The 21,965-nt window shown below is 48.9% G+C and overlaps 1 pseudogene across 1 annotated transcript in view; it reads left to right on the forward strand.

Annotated features, from left to right (window-relative positions):
- The first annotated feature begins 1,657 nt into the window (after window positions 1-1,657).
- Window positions 1,658-21,965, forward strand: part of LOC144772337 (uncharacterized) — a 153,567-nt pseudogene continuing 133,259 nt past the window's right edge. The window contains exon 1 of the transcript XR_013599718.1: window positions 1,658-1,917. The product of XR_013599718.1 is annotated as an uncharacterized LOC144772337 (transcript). The remainder of the gene's footprint in view (window positions 1,918-21,965) is intronic.

The following is a 21,965-nucleotide window of genomic DNA, read 5'->3' on the forward strand; positions in this document are numbered from 1 at the left end:
TCTTGAAAGACACTGATCGAGTGGGCCGGTGATTAGAGCAGATTTCTTTGCTGTCTTGCTTCTTGACCCCCTAGTCATAATGTAATAGTAGATAACCTGACACAAAAACAGAAAAAGTGTAGATGGCTAAAAGATGTTAACGTGTAACAGATCAAAAAGTACCTTTAGTGGAGAACGTAGAGGCCAGAATGTGGGACCAAGGGAGGTGGCCCAGCCCAGCCTAGCACAGTCTAGAACGGACTAAAACGGGCCCGCCCTTGGCCCGGGCTTCACCCGGCGTCCCGCGAGACGGGGGTGACGCTCTATTTCAGCGCCTCCTGGCGCGCAAATGTCGCGGCGTGCGCCGCTAGGAATGCTGGGTCTTGTGGTCTTTCGCCCTCAGACCGCGCTCCACTCGGCGGCCAAACTCCGAGGTGACAGAGGAGTCGGGCGGCGGGAGGCGGGAGGGCTGGCACCCAGATTCTGGTGGTCCTGGTCAGGCAAGTGGACGGCAGAATTGCAGGCAACAAGGGCTTTCCGCTAGCAGTAGGTTCCCCCTCTCGACCGGGGTGACGCTCTATTTCAGCGCCTCCTGGCGCGCAAATGTTGCGGCGTGCGCCGCTAGGAATGCTGGGTCTTGTGGTCTTTCGCCCTCAGACTGCGCTCCACTCGGCGGCCAAACTCCGAGGTGACAGAGGAGTCGGGCGGCGGGAGGCGGGAGGGCTGGCACCCAGATTCTGGTCGTCCTGCTCAGGCAAGTGGACGGCAGAATTGCAGGCAACAAGGGCTTTCCGCTAGCAGTAGGTTCCCCCCCTCGACCGGGGTGACGCTCTATTTCAGCGCCTCCTGGCGCGCAAATGTTGCGGCGTGCGCCGCTAGGAATGCTGGGTCTTGTGGTCTTTCGCCCTCAGACCGCGCTCCACTCGGCGGCCACACTCCGAGGTGACAGAGGAGTCGGGCGGCGGGAGGCGGGAGGGCTGGCACCCAGATTCTGGTGGTCCTGGTCACGCAAGTGGACTGCAGAATTGCAGGCAACAAGGGCTTTCCGCTAGCAGTAGGTTGAATGTGGAGCCCGGCTCCTTCAGTGGTCAAACCATTTTTTAAACCTTCCTCCAATTTCATAGTTTGTCTGGTGCTGTTTGATGAGAGACTTTAAAAATATCTCTACGTTATACTCTGTGTGGCGTGTGAGTACATTACTAGTACACCCTCCTCTACACAGCTGTGTTGTCAATAGTCCCAGCCTGCTTCCCATCCCACTGACTTGCCTAACAATCTTAAAACATCACAGCCGCTAGGGCATGTCACCAGCCACGTTTTCAGGATGTAACTGCATTTTCATTAGACATGTAGAAGTTGCCCGACTAATAGGAGAAAGAACAAATCCACATTAAAACAGCTCACACATTTGACTTGGGCCAGAACCGAGTTTCACTTTACACATACATGGAAGTCTTTTTTGCGCATGCGCTGGAAATAAGTATCTCATCGGTGCGCATGCCCAGTCGAGATAGGCACCTCTGTGCTCTTGCCCAGTCGCAGCAGAAAGTGCTGTGGCTGCGCATTTTTTACCTGGTCCGTTTGTGGGCGCATGCGCTGGAGAGGTATCTCTCCTCTGCGCGTGCGCTATAGCAAATAGTCTCTTCTGTGCGCATGCTCAGTCGCAGCAGAACGCGCTGTTGCTGCGCAACTTACTTGGTTTGTGTCTATGCGCTGTTTACATGCAGGCGCTTTGCTGCTCGGACTTGTTTCCCGTTATTCAGGGGGAGCCATGTACTGAACTTTGACCTCTCGTCCGTACTGGGGTATTTACCGGGAGCCCGGACAGCGGTGCTATTTACCCTCCACCCTCGGCCCGGCGTCAGTCCAGGCTGCGTTTCCACCCCTGACTTTACACGGCGGAGGAGGAGAGAAATGGTCAGCCAGGGGTCGGAAAAAGTGAGTAATATTGTGTACATGCTCGGCTTTTTGTCTGTGAAGAATGAAGGGGTTAAAAAACAAGTTGTTTTACAATATTTCATACAATTACGAGGCATGTGCTGCTGTTTTACACGTGGGGTGAATTGTAACATTCTCTTTCCAATACGTAGCTGTCACGCTCGAGGATGTTTTTCAAAGTTAGGTTTATTTGTACAATAACTAATTATGTCTACACATAACGAGAAGCCCGGGCGAACTGCCGTTGTATGGAATCTGGTCATGTGAGGCTTCCAGTCCATCCAACCAGGCCTAGCAGAATGTTGCATGAATAAACCCCAGCGAGCACCCGAGGCCAGAATCACACTCATACACCTCTGAAGCATGAAAAATTAAAGACTTACTCAGCCATGCTGTGGTGTGTGCCATATGTCTGAGATATATATATATATATATATATATATATATCTCAATCGGAAAAGCCATATGGTTGTCCCGGTGTTTTGATTTGAATATCTGGTCACCCTCACCCAACACAGGACCAGAAATCTCTCAATTTTCAGAACACCACTTACTGCCTGCTGTGACACTTTTGGGGGTCTTATTACACCTCCCAGCCCATGAGATGAAATGTACATTAAACAAGTTAACTACAATTTAAGTTCTCAGAAAGTATTGGGACTCGTGAGAGTTATTCCACACACCTCATCTTTCTCCAGAAAAGGCCCCATAATGTTGTTCCCGGGGCCTGTTCAAAATATTGCGTAGATTGCTGCCTCAGTATTTGATGGTATGCAAGGCTAAAGTGGGATGAAAAAGGGAGGGGGTGTGTCTTTAAAAGGGGTTTGCCATAGAAGTGCAACTGGGAATCCTTTCCAAGAGATGTGGCCTATGTAAATAAGGGTATTGGAAAATAGCCTTGTCTGAAGGGTTACCCCCAAACAAATTGCCTTCCTCCTCCTCTGACCCTGTTTTTATTGGCTTTAGGACTCTGGCACTTTACAACTGATAATCAGTGTTAAAGTGCATGTGCTTCTCTCCTAAACATGGTTACATTTGGTATATCCAATGCTGGTATATTTAATGTATCTGTAAGTCCCTAGTAGAGTGCACTACCTGCACCCAGTGCCTGTAAATTGAATGCTACTAGCGGGCCTGCAGCACTGCTTGTGCCTCCCACACAAGTAGACTTTTCAACATATCTCAGGCCTGCCACTTTAGAGCCTGTGTATACAGTTTTACTGCCACTTCGACTTGGTATTTAGAACCCTTTGCCAAATCTTAAACTCCCCTTTTATTACACATCACTCCTAAGATGGGCCCTGGCTAGACCATAGGTGCAAGTAGGCCATGTACTGTCAAAGTTTTGCTTGTCCTGGTAGTCCCAAACACCTATGTTAGTTTTTCACTACTATGAGGTCTAATCCTCCTATAGGTTAACATTGGGCTTTCCTTAATATACTTTTAAACTGTAATTCCTGATTAGAAAGGAGTGGTTGTCTCATTTTTTAGGGCTCGCTGCGAAAAGCACGCGATCGCAGAGAGTACTATAGCTGTTGAGTCAGCCGACAAACGAGGGGGGACAAGAGCTGGCCACACGCACAGCATTGTCTATGGTAGAGTCGGATTCTGACGCGCGCCTTGGGATTGGGTCGCGCGCGTCAGAATCCGACTCTGCCATGCTCCGTAGGTTTCAGTTTCGTTTTGACCATCTGCACGACGCGACGCGACCGGGCACATAGTTAGTACCCAGCACTTTACTTCAGTTGCTGGCGAGGATGCAGTGTCGTGAGAACACCACTAGGGCGCTGCCGATACTCTCTGAGAATATCGTGATTCTCTCCGCCGAAAACAGCAGGCCACACTCTGTTCCTGGAAGTTTCTTTGGGAAAACGGAGGTGCGCAGTGCCGGGAGGCTCCCTTCTAGACCTCATTCGGGACAATGCACTCCGGTAAGCGTTCCATGAGCACACACAGGCCACAGCCGCTTTTTCAGTACGGCGGGCTGTGCCTAATGTTATGTTATGTTATGTTATTGTGATTTTTATAGCGCAGAGCTGCCCCAGCATAGGGGCGTCCCGGCGCTTTTGACTGGCAGAAGGAAAATACCAATACATAGCTAAACAGAAAGCAGAAAGGAATAGCCCAAGGGCGCTCTTATGGGCCAGGAGGGAAGAGGAATGTTTTGATGGCCCTTCTGAAAGCAGACAAGTCCTCTAGGGCACGGATATGAGCTGGTAGTGAGGTCCAGAGCTTGGCCGCGAGGTAACGGAAAGACCGACCTCCGGCCCGAGAACGTTTGAACCGTGGAACTGTGGCCAGATTTTGACCCAATGACCTATAAGAGCGGGAGGGAACATATGTGGTGAGAAGATGCGCCAAGATCTGGGGGGAAGACAGCTTGAGAATTTTAAAAGAAAGACAAAGAGTCTTAAACTCGATCCTTTGAGCCATGGGGAGCCAATGGAGCTTATAAATGGTTGCTTTTGCCGAGCAGAACCTAGGTAAGCCCACCAGGGCTCTGGCCGCAGCGTTCTGAACACGTTGCATCCGGATGACTTCCGCCTGATTGGCCCCCAACAAGAGTGAACTCGCATAATCTAATCGCGAGAGTATAGTGGCCTGGATTATCAACTGTCTGGTCGGGGCATCAAAAAATTTCAGGACTGGCCTAAGCTCACGCAATGTACCGAAACAGGTAGCAGCTACTTTTTTGGTGTGTCCGCAAAAGCTATGGGCGGGATCTAACCAGACACCCAAATTTTTCACCTCAGACACCGGGATGGGAGTTGGACCTAGCTCTGAGGGCCACCACTGATCGCCCCAGAGGCTGCTGTGTTTGCCCACGATTAGAACCTCTGTTTTCTTTGCATTAAGCTGCAAGCAGTTCGCCGTCATCCAGCCAGCCACTCCTGTCAGGCCATCCCTGAACCTAGAGGCCCCGGAGACGGCATCCCCACTGAGGGCCACCGCCAGCTGCATGTCGTCAGCATAGGATACCATATTCAGGCCCCACTGCTTGGCGACCGCAGCCAGCGGCTGCACATACAGGTTGAACAGCGTGGGGCTAAGTGCCGACCCCTGAGGTACTCACTGTTCAATGGAATAGTGCTGGTGGTGCAAACAGGTGGTCGGGGGCATGGCCTTTGTCCTGGGGGCTGCTCCAGGAGGCGTTGCGGGCTCGCTTTCCCCCGCTGAAGGGAGACAGGGGGGGGGGGTTCCCTTGCCCGCAGGGCACGCGGTGTCTTATTTTGCTGTTTCAGGACACTGCTGGCAGGACGCTCCTCGCAGGGCACCGAGAGAAGGTGCACAAGTGGCGGGGTTTGCAGTTAGCAATTTTTCTGCAGCGCGTGGGGTGTCACGGGTAGGTTGCTGCGGGGGCATGTGCAGAGGGACAGCCGCTGGGCCTTACCGCTGGACGTTAAAATCTTTGTCCGGTTGTCTTCCGCCCCGACTCCCCCTAATCGTGCTGGCAGCAGGTGTGATATAGGGTGACTCTGGCTCGCAGATAGCAGCAGGGCGGCTTGTCGACCTTGAAGTTCCCGGGGCTGCTGCTTTGCATGCGTACCGCACAGGCCTTCCTAGCGCTGCGGGCTGTACTCTGCTTTTCCGGCGCTAGATGCATAGGTGCAGAAGTGTGTTCCACATATGCCACTGCAGTAAAGATAACAATGTTTGCTACGAGCCTAATTTGCACTTTATTATCCCGTCGCTGTCTCCTTTCCCAACACTTCCAGAAACTATTCAAACTTATAATACTCGCCCAGACTGCTTGGATCCCTTCTTTTTCTGATAAAAAAAGCGTGAATGCATTACAATTAGCTTTAAGGCAATTTTACCCTTTGTGATAATCTAAAACATCTTTCGACAAAATGGAGTTGCTTTGTTTTTTTTTGCTTGCTTTGGTGCATTTAATAAATGTATTTATTTATTTTAAAAATATGTTTACAATTTGCTGTTATGGAAATTGAAGTAGAGGATGTGGCATAATAGCCAAAGCCGCTGACTTTAGTGCTGGGGAACAAAGTCCGCATTTCGGAGTCAGCTCAACATCTTGTTTTTTAAATGGCTACTGCATCATGACGTACACGTCATCACACTGGTGTCACTGGAGCGTCTTGACAGATACATGCACATGTGAGCTGGTGACGCCAGATACATGCACATGCGAGATGGGCCTGTGCTTATTTTCTTTGTTTTTTGGGCGTTTTTTGGAAATGCCTCTCGTCATTTTAAAACAAGCACTTTTTTTATTTTTGCTCATTCACAACAACATAGGCGAAACAATTGACATAGCTAGAGATCGAGTTGTGCCTTTGGCTAAACCTATTGCACTTGCCAATTATTCATATTACTGCTGCCAAGAAGGACCACGTGAAGTGTGATAATTTCAGCCAGTTCAGCCCTTTTTTTATACAACAGCTCTTTGCATGCTGCGATTTATTAACCTATACTTAAGATGTTAACAGTGAAACTACAAGTCCCAGCATGCAGTTTGCTTTTGGCTATAAAGCTAGACCTGGCTGAGACCTCATATGTGATATTGGGCAACATTGTAGCTGTGTTGACCTCAGAATCAAGGTGACGCATACAGTGTTAGTATGCAGATTACCACATATGAACACTAATTTTGCTTTATTGCCAAATTTAAGCACCCGCAACTTCATCTTTGACTCTTCAATCTGGGTCACCCTCACACACCCTCACCCTCACACCCCTCATCCTCACCCTCACACACACTCACCCTCATCCCCCTCACCCCTACACACCCTCACACCCCCTCAACCTCACACCCCCTCAACCTCACCAGGGCTCGAAAATTCCACTCGACCGCTCGCATAGTCGAGCTAAATTTAACAAGGTCGAGCTGTTTTTAGCTCCTACTCGCCCTTTCTGGCGAGTAGGAAAACAAACCAACTTTTGTCCTCTGTCTGTGAAAACGGAGCACATGTGACAAGATAACAAGATTTAAAGGCATTTTTACTGCTCACAAAGTAAATGAGCAATAAAGATGCCTTTAAATCTTGTTATCTTGTCACATTTGCTCCGCTTTCAGAGACGGGGTCAAGTAGGTTGCAGTTAGGTCGAGGACATTTTTTAAGGTACTAGTCCTGCAGGACTAGTACCATTTTTGGGATTTTTCGAGCCCTGCTCACACCCCCTCAACCTCACACCCCTCACCCTCACACCCCCTCACCCTCACATACCCTCATCCTCAAACCCCCTCACACATCCTCACACCCCCTCACCCTCACACCCCCTCACCCTCACACCCCCTCACCCTTACCCTCACCCTCACCCTCACAAACACTCACCCTCTCTCACCCTCACACCCCCTCTCACCCTCTCACCCCCTCTCCCCCTCGCACCCCCCTCACCCTCACACACCCTCTCACCCCCCTAACCCTCACTTACCCCCTAACCCTCACTTACCCTCTCACCCTCACTTACCCTCTCACCCTCACTTACCCTCTCACCCTCACACACCCTCTCACCCTCACACACCCTCTCACCCCCTCTTATCCTCACACACCCTCTTACCCTCACACACACCCTCACCCTCACACACCCCCTCACCCACCCTTTCACCCTCACACACATCCTCACCCTCACACACACCCTCTTACCCTCACACACCCTCTTACCCTCACACACCCCCTCACCCTCACACACCCCCTCACCCTCACACACCCCCTCACCCTCACACACCCCCTCACCCTCACACACCCCCTCACACTCCCTCATCCTTACCCTCACACCCCCTCATCCTCACATCCCCTCACCCACCCTCACACCCCCCTCACCCCCACACCCCTTCACCCCCCACACCCTCACACACCCCCACACCCTCACACACCCCCACACCCCCTTGCACCACTCACACCCTCATGCCCCCTCACCCTCACTCACCCTCACTCATCCCCACAACCCACACCCCCTCACCCTCACGCCCCCTCACCCTCACACACCCACCTCACCCTCACACACCCTTTCACCCTCACACACATCCTCACCCTCACACACCCCTCACACACCCTCTTACCCTCACACACCCTCTCACCCTCACACACCCTCTTACCCTCACACACCCCCCCTCACCCTCACACACCCCCTCACCCTCACACACCCCCTCCCCCTCACCCCCCCCTCACCCTCACACACCCCCTCACCCTCACACACCCCCTCACCCTCCCCCTCACACCCCCTCATCCTTACCCTCACACCCCCTCATCCTCACATCCCCTCACCCACCCTCACTCTATCTATCTATCGCCCTCCCTCACTCTATCTATCTATCGCCCTCCCTCACTCTATCTATCTATCGCCCTCCCTCACTCACTCGATCTATCTATCGCCCTCCCTCTATATCGATAGCCCTCACTCCCTCTATCTATCGCCCTCACTCACTTTATCTATCGCACCACCACAGCATCATTCAGGGATACCACAGCATCACTCGGCACCACCACAGCATCACTCAGGGGCACCACAGCATCACTCAGGGGCACCACAACATCAATATGCGCTACCACAGCATCACTGAACGCCACAGCATCACTCGTCGCCACCACAGTATCAATCTGTGCAACCATTCAACATCAACTGGTTCAAATATGTTCTCTCAATGTTTCAAGCTTTATTACAAATGTCACAAAGATGTTAATATTTCACTTCTGTTCTTGGATTTTCGTCACAATAAAATACACTGAACATAATCCTCACAAAAGTTATTTACAAAAGTTTAAGCTATTGCCATTATAAATTACAATAACTTTTATTTAAGTATTATGTATTTAAAAAAAATTAAAAGCCATTGTTATTTGTAATATCAATACATCTAAGTCACGTAAATACAAAACATGTTGCATTACAAATGCTATAGGTGTCACATTTGCAAAAGATAAAAGTATTGGCATTGTAAATGACAAAGCTATTAATTTCACTATTTTCAAAACCAACACATAAATAAAAAATTTGTCATTTACAAGACCAATAGCTCAAACTTTCATAATGCGAGACCTATTGCATTGCAAATGCTTGTTATATCTTTCGAATGGTAATGCTAAATTGTCTTTACTGGTTTAACATTACTATTTCAGAAATGCTACTTTTTAGAAAGTAGTACAAAAGGGGGTGGTGATGGACGGAGCATCTGAACCAATCAAACACTCACACCCAGTCAACAGATCTGGGTTTAATCCATCACCGTTCTTTAGCCCACTCTGCCACCCCAGTTCAGACATGGCCATATGCAAATCAGTCTGACCCTGTGCCTCATGGGAACAGTCCAGCCCAAACTGCCAAGCCATGCCTTCCCTGGACCGGACACAAGCTTCCGAGGACCGGTTTCTGGCATTTCAGCCGTCTTCAGCCCGGTTTGCTTGAATCCAGTGGCAAAGTGAGCAAAGGACTCGCGTCTGAGCATACCCTGCCAACTTATGGCGAACAAAGTGGTACAAAAGGGGGTGGTGATGGACGGAGCATCTGAACCATTCAAACACTCACACCCAGTCAACAGATCTGGGTTTAATCCATCACCGTTCTTTAGACCACTCTGCCACCCCAGTTCAGACATGGCCATATGCAAATCAGCCTGATCCTGTGCCTCATGGGAACAGTCCAGCCCGAACTGCCAAGCCATGCCTTCCCTGGACCGGACACAAGCTTCCGAGGACCGGTTTTTAGAGAGTAGACATTTCTTTGCACTTACAGCTCTGTGTGCTTGCAGCCTGTCTCCAATACACGTCTCGGGTGGGTGACTGCTACACTTTGTTCCTTCCCTCTAGACAGCCACAAACACAGGAGGGTTAGGTGTATGAGTACTCATCTTCATTCTAATGACTCTTCCTGGGCAGGAAGGGAGGGAGGACTGACACGCCTGAATAGGCAGTGCTCTGCCCCCACACAAAGGACTGATTACCCCCCACAGGTAGTCTGGAACCAGAGCTGATAAGAAGGGGCCTCTGTACACTTCGAAGACCCTTCTTCAAAGTCACCCCCACTTCACAGGCACTACTGGGTATAAGTATTGGGTCTCCGACACAACAAAATCAGACACTTCCTGACTCCTGGACCTGGAAAGACCCTCTGTAAGAAGAACTGCTGTGCTGCTACAAGGACTGTCACTCTGCTGGACTGCTTCTCTGGAAGAACTGCGTTTCTGCTGTGCTGCCCTTTGACCCTGCAGAGGTAGAACTGGCCTCTGCTTTGAACCCAGAGTGATCTCCAAGGGCTTGTTGGCTTGCTTTCTGTTGCTTGAAACTCAGTGCTATCAAAGTCTTTGCCCCTGCTCCTGTGCCTGGTTCATTGGAAGTGGACCCAGATACTTGCACCACAGAAATCAATGCATCTCCAGTCTGCTTAGAGCAGAACCAGCGCATTGACCCTGTTGCAGGTGTAAAATCAGCACTTCACATTCAGAACCGTCGCTTCACATCCTGAATCACTGCTTCGGAACCAACTCACTGCCGCCACAGCCTGTAGATGATTGACACAGTGCCCCTCCAGCATGGATTAACCCAGCACATCTCCTTTGGAAGCGCCACCCTTGGAACTGGTGCTTCGCTCAACGGACCTGGTGCATCACCCCAATTACGTGGAGAAATCCAGCGCAGCACCACCACTGATTGGGGATCATTAACGCATCTCGTGATGCGACAATGATTAAGGTACTTTTGCTCAGCAGGCTCTACGTGGGTCCTGCAGCCAGCCTGTGCTTAATTGCAGGATGCTGTAACTCTTGACTTTGTACCGGTCCAGTGTGACAAGATAACTCCCATTGGCCCTTATTGCTTCTGAGCACTAGAACTCTTTCTATTCTTTAAATATTCATATCTCGACTTCTACTCATTGGATATTTATCATTTTGTTCTTGATTTATTTATAAAATTACTGTCTATTTTTGCAAAACTGTGTGGAGTGTCTCATCCAAAAGCCTGAGGAGCTCAAGGACAGACAGGCTGAGAGGGACCTGAAGCTGCAGCTGGTCCAGATGGCTGTAGAGGTGAGAAAAGCTGAGGTAGAAGGAGAGAAAGATCTTGCTGGCTCATGAACTGAGTCTCAAGGAGCTGGACTTGAAGGCGAAACAGCAGTTAGTCCTAAAATGGTAGCAGTAAAATGACTGTGTCCAGTGCAGAAGAAAGAGTCCACATACCCAGAGGCTTATTTCCTGACTTCAAGGAGGGGGAAGACATTAGCAAATGCTTTTAGACATATGAAGTAGCTCTAGAAGTACATAGCACTCCCGAGGAGGATTGGGGAGCTGGCCTTTGGAGTCATATGCCTAGTTATGGGAGGGAGGCCCTGCTGGCCCTAGAGAAGGGAGGGCAGGTTGAAGTATTAAACCATGAAGTAGGCCCTTGCCAGGAAGTATGATTTCACCTCCGAAAATTGCAGGTTGAAATTCAAGAGTAGTCCGAAACTGTCTCTCCAGTCCTGGGAGGATTTTGTGGGGTACTTCTACGAGGCACTGGCTGGTTGGGCGAATGAATAGAATGGTAGTCTTTTCAGGGGCTGAACAATTTCGTGGCTAGACAGCACATGTTCTGTCACTGTTTTTCAGGGCTATGCCAACACCTGGTTGATTGTAAGTACTCTGACCCCAGGGTACTTGCAAAGGAGGCACAACTCTGGGTGAGTACTAGAGTGTCTCAGGAGGAATTTGGGACTTATCCTAAGGGAGGTGGCTCAGGATCCCCTCAACAGAGTGAGGGGTAGGTTCCCAGTAACCCAGACAGGTTCCATTGTAGAGGTGGTGTGGGGGGGTCCCATGCCCCTTCTAAGAGTAGGAGGAGAGGTGGGGATGGGCAGAGCACAGGGTGCTCTATTCCCTAAGCGTGGGTTGTTCCCAGCGGGAGCCCTAGCAAGGGGACATGATTTGTACCATGGGACCAGCCACTGGGAGAGTTCCGCAGTGTTAGGAAAGCTGGGTGGGGTGGCTGCCACAAACGTCCTACCAGTTCTGTCTTCTGGGGGTATCACTCCACAGCGGACGGTACTGAGGCCCAGAGGTAGGGCCGAGAGGTGGAAACTGTTCACAGTGGGAGGACCAGTTGGTCAGGGGTTGCCAGCCTTGAGATTAGAGCACTCCAAGATGGACCCTGGTGAGGTCATGTCTGGCCTGGGGGGGCTCCATGCACTGTCACAGGGCCAGAGGGCTGGAGACCTGTGCCAGGCAGACTCGCATACAACACATGCAGAATGTGTTTCCCCTGGGGGTGGTAGTTGTACTCCCCTGGAAGTTCAGCCTTGCCAGGCAAATGTTCGGCCTAAGAGTACAGAGAAAAAACTGGGGAATCCCTTGGCGGGCAGAACTAGAACGTTAGCCCATGTATTAGCACAGGTCTCTAACACATATAATGTACAGATAGAAAATTTGTTAAAAAGGGTTTACTTTTTAGTCAAAAAAACATGTCATAAACAATACAATTATTTATAAAAAAAACTTAAATTATAATTTCATTAAAAGCATATACAATATTAGCACCACCATATTCAACTGAAGTTCATAAATTTGCTACTGGCACACAATATTACAGGCATAAACTGGTTGTCATGCACATCAATTAAAAAAAAAATTAAAAGAAAAGGGGAGAGACAAACACAGACAGTACTATTTGTCATATAGGTCGCACATCTAAACAGACCAATGTTAAAACTATATCCTGGACCCGCTCAATTAATCTTGTCTGCAGGATAAGCTTAGTCCCGTGATTATGCAGGTGTGGGCGTCGACGCGTTTCGACGGCTTTTAACAGTAATGTACCATCTTTTTCAAGACTGTATAATGGGTCTCTCTTAGTAAAGGTTACTGGTTGGTTACCACTTTAATCAAATCCTTATTTCATATTACTTTTCTGCATTTCTCTGGATTCTGTATAGTTTCTATGTGATGGCATCCTAATGTGCGATAAAGCTTAAAATCTGCTCCTGCTTACGTCTGCCAGTCTCTTCTGCATGTGTGATCTCATGTTATAGTATCCTCTTATTTTTAAAACCAATTTCCCATTGGGTCTGTTTATAATCTCACGAAGGCGGTACACTTCCCCGGCCCCTCCGATATCGTAAAAACTCCCAAATGATGAACCTGACTTTCTCCTCTAATTCCAGGTCAGTTGGAGTGTCCCTGGGGTGGATAAAGATTTCTGTCCTTGGGCCCTTCCGATTTGTACGGTTCCTGGGACCACTCCTCTCCACACCCAAAACGCCCGTACTCCAAACTGCCTCTGCCGGAAATGATGGATGATCCATCAATGATAATTGAGCGGGTCCAGGATATAGGTTGAACATTGGTCTGTTTAGATGTGCGACCTATATGACAAATAGTACTGTCTGTGTTTGTCTCTCCCCTTTTCTTTTAAAAAAAAAAAATGACAACCAGTTTATGGCTGTAATATTGTGTGCCAGTAGCAAATTTATGAACTTCAGTTGAATATGGTGGTGATAATATTGTATATGCTTTTAATGAAATTATAATTCCCGCTGGGCCTGGTTGAGATGCCCCGGTCTGGCTGGACTTTGGGGGTCCCTGGGCAGCAACTTTATTGTACCACCTGATCACAGAATTCAGTCGGTTATCAATTTATCCCACTACGTTACTCATTAATGGACGCCCTCAAGATGACCGACCGAGGATTTTTCTGAACAGCAAAAATTACGTCATAATCGAAGGAGATGCGGAGTATGGAAAGAGAGATGAGACAATAACTGATACACATCTGCAGATGTACTGCTGACTTGCATGTTTTTCATATCCAGCCATTGCAGTAATTAACTTCTGAGCATGTTCCAGATCCTTTATCGGAGTTAGAAAATGTTCTTGTAGTTGTGATGATTTGCTGCGTGCATGCACTTTCCAAAAGCCTGCGTCATGGTGAAGTCCGCTCCAGTGGCTTTACAAAGGTCCCTGTAGTCCACGGAGGTCGCCAACCCCCCAAACAGCCCCAGACAAATGCATTTCTGTGGTATATGAGCAACTTACGGGCCCCTCATCACATTCTGCAAAGGACTCAGAGTCCGTCCCCACCATTTTGCGTTAAGCCACTGGGCAGCTCAGTGGGTAAATGCACCCACTGCAGATATGTGTAAATAACCCAAATGTCCCCGGTTCTTATCCTGTCTGTGCAGTCTTCAGCTTTCCAAGGACGTATGAATGAGTGCTAACAAGTAAGTTCAAGTAACACTCATTATCCTAGCGCGTTTAGCCATTTGTGATCAAGAGCTTAATATATACACAGCTGCTCTCATGGGCCGGGCGGCATTATTGAAGATGCTCGTTCTGCCGAGGCTCCTATACATCCTACAAAATACACCGTATCCTGTCCCTCAGGGGATATTTGCACACATCTCTCAGGCGGTGCAGGCGCTGCTGTGGAATGGTGTGAAACCTAGGATAGGGCTCCACAAGCTCACCAGAGGGGTATATGATGGGGGTCTGGTGCTTCCTGATGTCAGATTATATCACTGGGCCTCGCAGCTCCAGGTAGTTAACAATTGGGTATTTACAGACAGCACCGAACCAGCCTACAGAGAAGACAGGATGGTCATGCCAGGGGGTAACAGCGAGCACTTGCTTTATGCCCGGAGGCCGTGAAGGGAGTGGCCTGCACACACAAGAGTGGTAGTTCAATGTTGGAGGGAGGCGAGCAAGTTCCTGTGGTGGTCGGATACACGGACAGGTAGAACCCCTTTATGGCTCAGAGATCAATTGAGAGAGGTGACGCTTTTGACCGGCATTAGGATGTAGAAGCTAATTGGCATTGAATACTTGGGTGACGTGTGGAAGGGACCTGCCCCCCCCCCGCTCCTTTGCTTACCTCAAGAAGGAATATGACCTTCACAACTCTCAACAATACCATTACATACGTCACATACACGCCCTATGCTCACACATTCGTAGAGATGCCTCTATCCCGTAATACTCCCCTTTGGAAGATAGTCTGTTGCTTGACCCCATTTTGGAGAAGCCCACATCCACCATTTACCGTAAGCTCATAAACAATATGCCAGACCCCTTGGTGACGCTTCGGGCTGCGTGGGTCCGTGATATTGGTCCCCTAAATGACGATGATTGGCAAGACACCATACAGAGCCCGCATGAAATAGCAATCCGTCCCAGGTTTAGGTTGGTCCAATTGAAAATCCTACATCGCATATACTACCCTCGCACACATCTATACACTTGGGGTAGGAGCCAATTGGCCCTCTGCGTGAAGGGTTGCCAAGGGGAGGGCACCATATTATGGGGGTGCCCCGAGATAGTTCCTTTCTGGACCAAAGTCACAGACACTATGTCTGCGGTTGTGGGCGACAAGGTTCCGATGGAGCCAAAGTGGCTGTTACTGATGATTAGGGGGGGACGCAGACTGGTCGAGGCATGTTGCACTCTGGCTAGCATTGGTGGCAGGGGTAGCGAAAAGAAACCTTGCCAGGGTGTGGGATCCCAGATGCCCCCGCAATGGGAACAGTGGAGGAGGGACCTGGATTGGTGCCAAAGAGCTGAGGAAACCATATACAGGAGCAGGGGCTGCATTAAGAAATGGAAGAAGATCTGGGGGCCATGGCGGAAATACAGAGGGTCAGAGAGGGAGTCTGTGGAGTAATTATGTAATTGGATATCTCACTTGTGTACTAATGTGTCCGACTTTGTTCACCACAACGCTATTTCCTAATCTACCTCTTGGACATTGTCTATTGTTTTATGGTACTATGAGCTATGTTAATAAAAAGATTTAAAAATTAAACTAAATTAAACACACAGCTGAACCTTGAACTGATTTGCTAGCTTAAAGTTTGCTGTTTACACATAAGGTGATGAAAAGTAAAGAGTTAAAATCCCAGAATGCCTGATACAGCCTTGCGCCCTTCCGAGGTTGGTAAAGTGATCTCAAGAACTTCTGGCCCATCTCCCTACTCCCGTTCCCGGCGAAAGTAATCGAGAAGACTCATGGTGACCGGCCGCACTGGGCGCTGCACCCACACCCACTGACCACGCACGCAACCTATGGGTCATCCTCGACTCAGCGTTGTCAATGACCTAGCATGTAAACGCCATCTCCTCCTCCTGCTTCAACACCCTCTGCATGCTCTGCAAGATCTACAGATGGATCCCCACCGGAACCAGAAGCATGGTCACCCAGGCCCTCGTCAGCAGTAGGCTGGACTACGGCAATGCTCTCTACACGGGAACCTCAGCCAAACTCTAGAAGCGACTACAACGCATACAGAACCCCTCTGCACGCCTCATCCTCGACTTCCCCCACCACAGCAACATCACAGCCCACCTGAAAGACCTGCACTGGCTCCCCGTCAACAAGAGGATCACCTTTAAACTCCTCACCCACGCTCACAAAGCACTCCACAACAACGGACCAGTGTACCTCAACGAACGACTCACCTTCTACACCCCTTACCGCCAGCTTCGCTCCGCCGACCTCGCCACCATCCCCCGCATCTGACGAGCGACCGCCGGCAGCAGATCATTCTCCCACTTCGCCGCCAAGACCTGGAACACCTTTCCATCCGCCTGCGACAAACCCAGGACCTGCTGTCCTTCAGGAGACTTCTCAAGACCTGGCTGTTCGAGCTGTAGCAGCACCCCCGCGTCTTGAGACAGGCGAGTTGTGCGCTCTACAAATGTACTGATTGATTGATTGAAAGTTTGCTGTTTACACATAATGTGATTGAAAGTAAAGAGTTCAAATCTTAGAATGTCTGATACTGCCTTGCGCCCTTCTGAGGTTGGTAAAGTGAGTAATATAAATTGGGCAATAGTAAGACGTTATTCACAGTGCTTAGAAGCAGTGGGCGAGAGGTATGAAGCGCTGTACAAAAAAGAAACTCGGTCCTGCCGATGTTGGAGCTGGGGAGTAAAGTTTGGGTCTCAGCATGGCTCAGCATCCTGTGAGCCTGGGTCGATGATGTGCTCCAATAGTACCGCACAGAGGGTATTTGTCCAGGACTCCGGGGGTGACGCAACGGGGGCAGCATGGAAGGCACTTCAGTGTTGGAGGCGGGTTGGAGGGAAATGGGGCGTGTGAGTGGGGGTGGCGGGAGGGGCATGGGTCTGGCTTTTTGACCTTCTCCGTCATTTTGGGCTAGTATAAGTGTTTGACCAGCCTCTCCCAGGTATTGGTCTGCTCCATGTGCCCAGCCAAGTAAATCTAATGTGCCAGGTTAAGGAGGAACTCCTTGTCCTATTGTGGAACCACCATTCTCCTGGATGCCCCTGGTTTGGGGTCCCTTGGCTCACTGCCAAGAGCCCCTGCTCCCAGTATATCTTATGGGTACCACTGTTATCCCCTTGTGCCTGTTGAGCTAACTGTTGTAGGTCTTCTAGAGTGGGACAGGTCCTTTGTCCATTGTGCAGGTCCTCCCTAGAGAGATCCCCTGCTCCTTGGTGTTCTGACAGATCTGACAAGTTTCCAGGAGTCAGTTCTTTTTCAGATACCAGACCTTCCCCTGAGGGTTGGGCTACGTTTGGGCCTGTTGTGCCTTCCTGCCCCTCCTTTTAGCTTTAGGGACTCTCTGTAATTCAGTCCTTCTTCCGAGTCAGCTGAGGTATAGATGCCAGGGTTGCCCTCTTTATGCTCCAAAAGATATTTCAGGGCAGGATACAGTTGGTACCCAACGGGCTACAGGTTCTTTACCACTGGTGACCACTTCCTGTGGAATGTGGCATATGGATATACCAGACTGCACCATTCTGTTCACTTCCAAGATGACGAAACCCCTGTCTTGGTATACAGACCTCACTAGCTCTCTGGGTGTGGCTACCTCACTGGGTATCAGGCTGCCATTTACTAGTGACTTGCAGGTAAGTTAGCCATTTCCAATTGGGTATAGCCAATTTGACATACACTTCAGGGCCAGAGCAGTGGCACTGAGGTCTGGGTAGCAGGCCTCAAGGCACTCTTAGCAGTCAAAAAAACTAGGGGGTGACCATACAAAAGGAAGCATTTCCTTACACCCTCATAAAACAAACATCAAAGGGGTGTGGGTTTTATCACAATGCACCTAAGTCCCATGTGTACAGTAAATGGTTACTGAGCATATCGAAACTTAACGGCCAGCTCCTATTGAGGGCCAGCTAACGGGTCATTCAGTGATGCCACACCAGCTGACAGCTGATCAAAACACTCCCCCCCCCAGACGCTTACCAAGGTTTCCTACCCATGGTGTCTTCTGGTTGCATAACAGGTTGCTACCAACCAGAATGTTCATGCTCCTCTCATCTGAACAAAGAAATTGAATATTAAGCCCAGCTAATGTCAAACTAGGCCCTGGGCTTATAAACTGTCAAACCAGGGCTTGAACTGCTTCATTTTTGTGGAAGAAAACCCCAAATATAAACAATAATGGGCAGTAGAAACATGGCCAGGCTAGCCAGTGCTGCTGCTGCTGTTAACGACAGGCAGGAAATAACTGCTACAAGAATGATAATGGACTTTAAATTACTGGAGTTTACCAACTACAAACACTGGCCTGAGAGCTGTATTTACTGGTGAAGCTTGCACCACCTCCCTGAGGTGCCAGCATGTTTGCTCTCTCTGGTCCTGCAGGAGCTGGGACATAGAGGTGGTAAAAAGTGCAAGAAGAAGCAGAATAAGCTGTGCTGGTTTGAGCAGACTTGCTGGCAAGATGGAAGCGTGAGAGTGGAACTGGGCCTGAGAGTGCCCCGAGCCCACAAATAGAAGGTTCGACCTGAAGGCAGAGGCGTTTGAGGCAAGAACTGCCGCTCGGTGTGGTGCCGCTGTGGATTGGTGTGTGAGGAGGCTCAATTGCTGGAGGCCATGTTGCACCAGTGACTGGTGAACCCATTTGATGTGTTGCTCAATGGAGGTAATGTGGTGACTTTTAACAGAGCGGCCTATAGCTTGTTGAGGCAAGTGAGTCTGAGCTGACAGACTGCACCACTGACCCGGGAAGAGGGGAAGAAAAAACAAGGAATAGCCTGCTCAAAGACAGGGACCATAAGCATGACACAGTGACAGGAGGGATCTTAATCTGCATGATCCTATTGAAGTGGCACACAACAAACTGCGCCTCCCTCCATTGTGTCAGGAATAACTCCATGCCTTAACGGAAGCCTGTTCCCTAGTCAGAGGAGGAATGTGGGTGTCCTTGGCTCCACAGTGGTTCAGATGGGATTGATGGGGCAGACGCTTAAGGTATCACCCCAAAAGGAGGGGGAGAGCAGCGACGCCCCAGCTTGAAATGGACTGATTGCAAGAAGGACATGAGGCCTGCCCTGAGCAGCCGTACAGTCATTGAGACAGTCAACACGACTAGCATCATGGCTGGATCCTCCCACAACATAAAAGATCTCAATATAGAGAAGATGCTAATTTAGGTGTGAAATCTCACCCGTTCCCTGCACATTAGGCTGGCAGCAACTTGGTGCTGCAGCACCACTCAAACACCGTACGCCCTCTCCTCCTCTTATTGGGGCCCCTTAGATGACTCATTATGGGCAATCCTAGAGCGATTAATGCAGGGAACCCTGCACCCAACAGGAATTGACTAGAATACTTGCCATGGAAAGGGTGCAAAGTGTCAGCAAACATTCTCCCCCCTCCCCCACCTGGTGCTCCCATAAGACTGGTAGTTTAGAGACTTATGAATTTCAGGGGCAGAGGCAATATCGTAAAGTAAATGTAAATGTAAATGTCATGGTACTTATAGAGCGCACTGTCACCAGACGGTCACCTTGCGGTGCCACCTATTCGGCTTCCTGGCGCTGATACTCATACCGCTGTGGAACCCCTCCTGTCTTTCCCTGTGAAGTGTCCACTCCTGGGCACTCCCAGGGTGAAGCCAGCCATCCTTAGCGCTGTTGGGCCGGTATGGAGGCTAAGCAAGCTATTGCCCAGAGTTGTAGCGTGGGGCCCGTGATTAGGATAGGCACCGAGGCGAGAATTAACAGGTTTGAGGAAATTTGAGCCCGAGACCCCGCCGAGGCGGGAATCTAACCCTGGTCCCCTGGCCAGAACTCTGCATCAGGGTCTGCCGCTCTAACCATTGAGCCACACTCCCCCCACTAAAGAAGGCAGGAAAGCCGGGCACTACCTGGCGAATGACGCCAAAGTAGTCCTTTTCCCCAGACTAGACGCTTGCAGTACAGCACAAACAAATATCCTGCATTTAAGTTCAACAAATGTTGAGGAACATGGGGGTGACATATGCCATCCTGTTTTTGGTGGGCTGCAAAATAATGACTAAAAACAGCTCTGTGTTCTTCGTGGAACCCAGGGAAGTCTGGGTCGGGGCAGAGAGGCACAAACAAAGCTGTTAAGGGGAACCCTCCCCAGTGGAGGGAATGCACCTCCCCAAACAGACATTGAGAAGAAGGTCAAAACCTGAGGAGGGAGGAAGATCAACCGTGTCCCAAGCCAAAAAGAAAAGAGAGGAGGCCTTCACTAGGGCAGTTGAGCCTTTAGGAGCTCTACTGGGGACTCTATAATCAAAGGGATGCTCTGATGCTATTAACAGAGCAATTATGCCACCTAGATTATAAGGCATGTATGACTAAGATACACCTGAAAGGAGATAAAATATTAGTATGGCTCATACATCCTGATCTCAAAAGGATTATGCTGACAGATATTGTCAATGAGGCCGGACAACAACTGCATACACAGCCTGAAAAAAAGGCCTTTCAGTATCTCCATGCAAGGCTATAGAAGGATGAGATGGGGAAAATATTCAGTACCAAGCTCATTACCTATAGGAGGCAGGAGTGACATTATGAACCCTCGAGATAGCTGCAAAATTGGAGCAATCCCCGACGGAAACTGGAAACACACTGCCTGTCGATCACAATAATGAGCGGAATATCACTCTCTAAAATAGTAATCACCCCGATTGTTATTCCATGTCACACATTTGCTCTTTATAATACCAGGGAAAATGCTATCAGCTGCTGCATCATATCCATGTAAAAGTATGGTGTAGACAATGGTGAGACATGACTTCCACACATATTCTTTGTGAACCTACAAAACATTTGTATTAAAATTCAGGCAGAAAGGTAAAAACAGGAAGTCATTATTGGCGTATGCTGTCCAATCATTTGTACTTTTTACCCTAGACAGTTTAAATAGTTCTCCAAACAATTAACATCTTCCTTCAACATTGAATATTCATACTCACCTGTAAAATTTGATTGGAGTGTAGCCGACATATTCACAGAGACACCCCACTCATTTAAGGCCGTAAAAGGGCATCAATCAAAATAATCCTAAACTCAAGGATACAAAACAGGCAGAGCTACTAATAAAGATAGTGATATGATTATTTTGCAAAAGTGAAACGCCCTCAAATGAATCGCACAGAGAACCTGGTAAATGTGAATGCAAAATAACATGCATGTCCTTAGGTTGTTATATTAAGCAGTACATTCAATGTGTGAATTCATTGTAGAAACATATGTATTTAGGATATTGCTCAGAATCTTCATGTGTCTAATCAATGTGATACACATTCAGTGGATGTCCTAATTAAGGGAATTAATGCAATATTATCAAAAGATGTTTAAAAACGATTGTTCTTTAAAAGCATTGTTCTGATGGTTCAGTAGATATCTTCACTATGGCTTTAGTTGGACTAAATTCAATGATGTTATTATGCATGTTCAGACCCAGGGAAGTTACAATTTTGCTGATATGAACAATGCTTTTAAGCATTTCCTTTCTGGATGAATTAAAATACTATGTAAACGTTCAAACAATTCACATGGGTGTCATAGCTCACTATTGGTTACGCAGTAATTGACGCAAATGCTTTATGATTAATCACGTCGGTGGGTATCTGGCCCCTTGTGCCTATCCTCTACTGCAGGGGTCTTCAAACTGGGGGCCTCAAGTGATGGGGAGGGAGGTGGCGCCAGACTCGGGCCAAAGGAAGCTTTATGCTGATAACAGTGCTTTGTTTTCAGCAGAAAAAAGTGTCAGGGGCCATCACTAACATCTTTTGTCATTTATATCCTGGCTGGGAGTCTGTGTCAAAAGGGAAGGGACATCAGATATTCTTCAAAACCTACACCGCTGTTTCTAATAATCACACCGTGGATA

Source organism: Lissotriton helveticus, chromosome 8, assembly GCF_964261635.1.
Source record: "Lissotriton helveticus chromosome 8, aLisHel1.1, whole genome shotgun sequence".
NCBI lineage: Eukaryota > Metazoa > Chordata > Amphibia > Caudata > Salamandridae > Lissotriton > Lissotriton helveticus.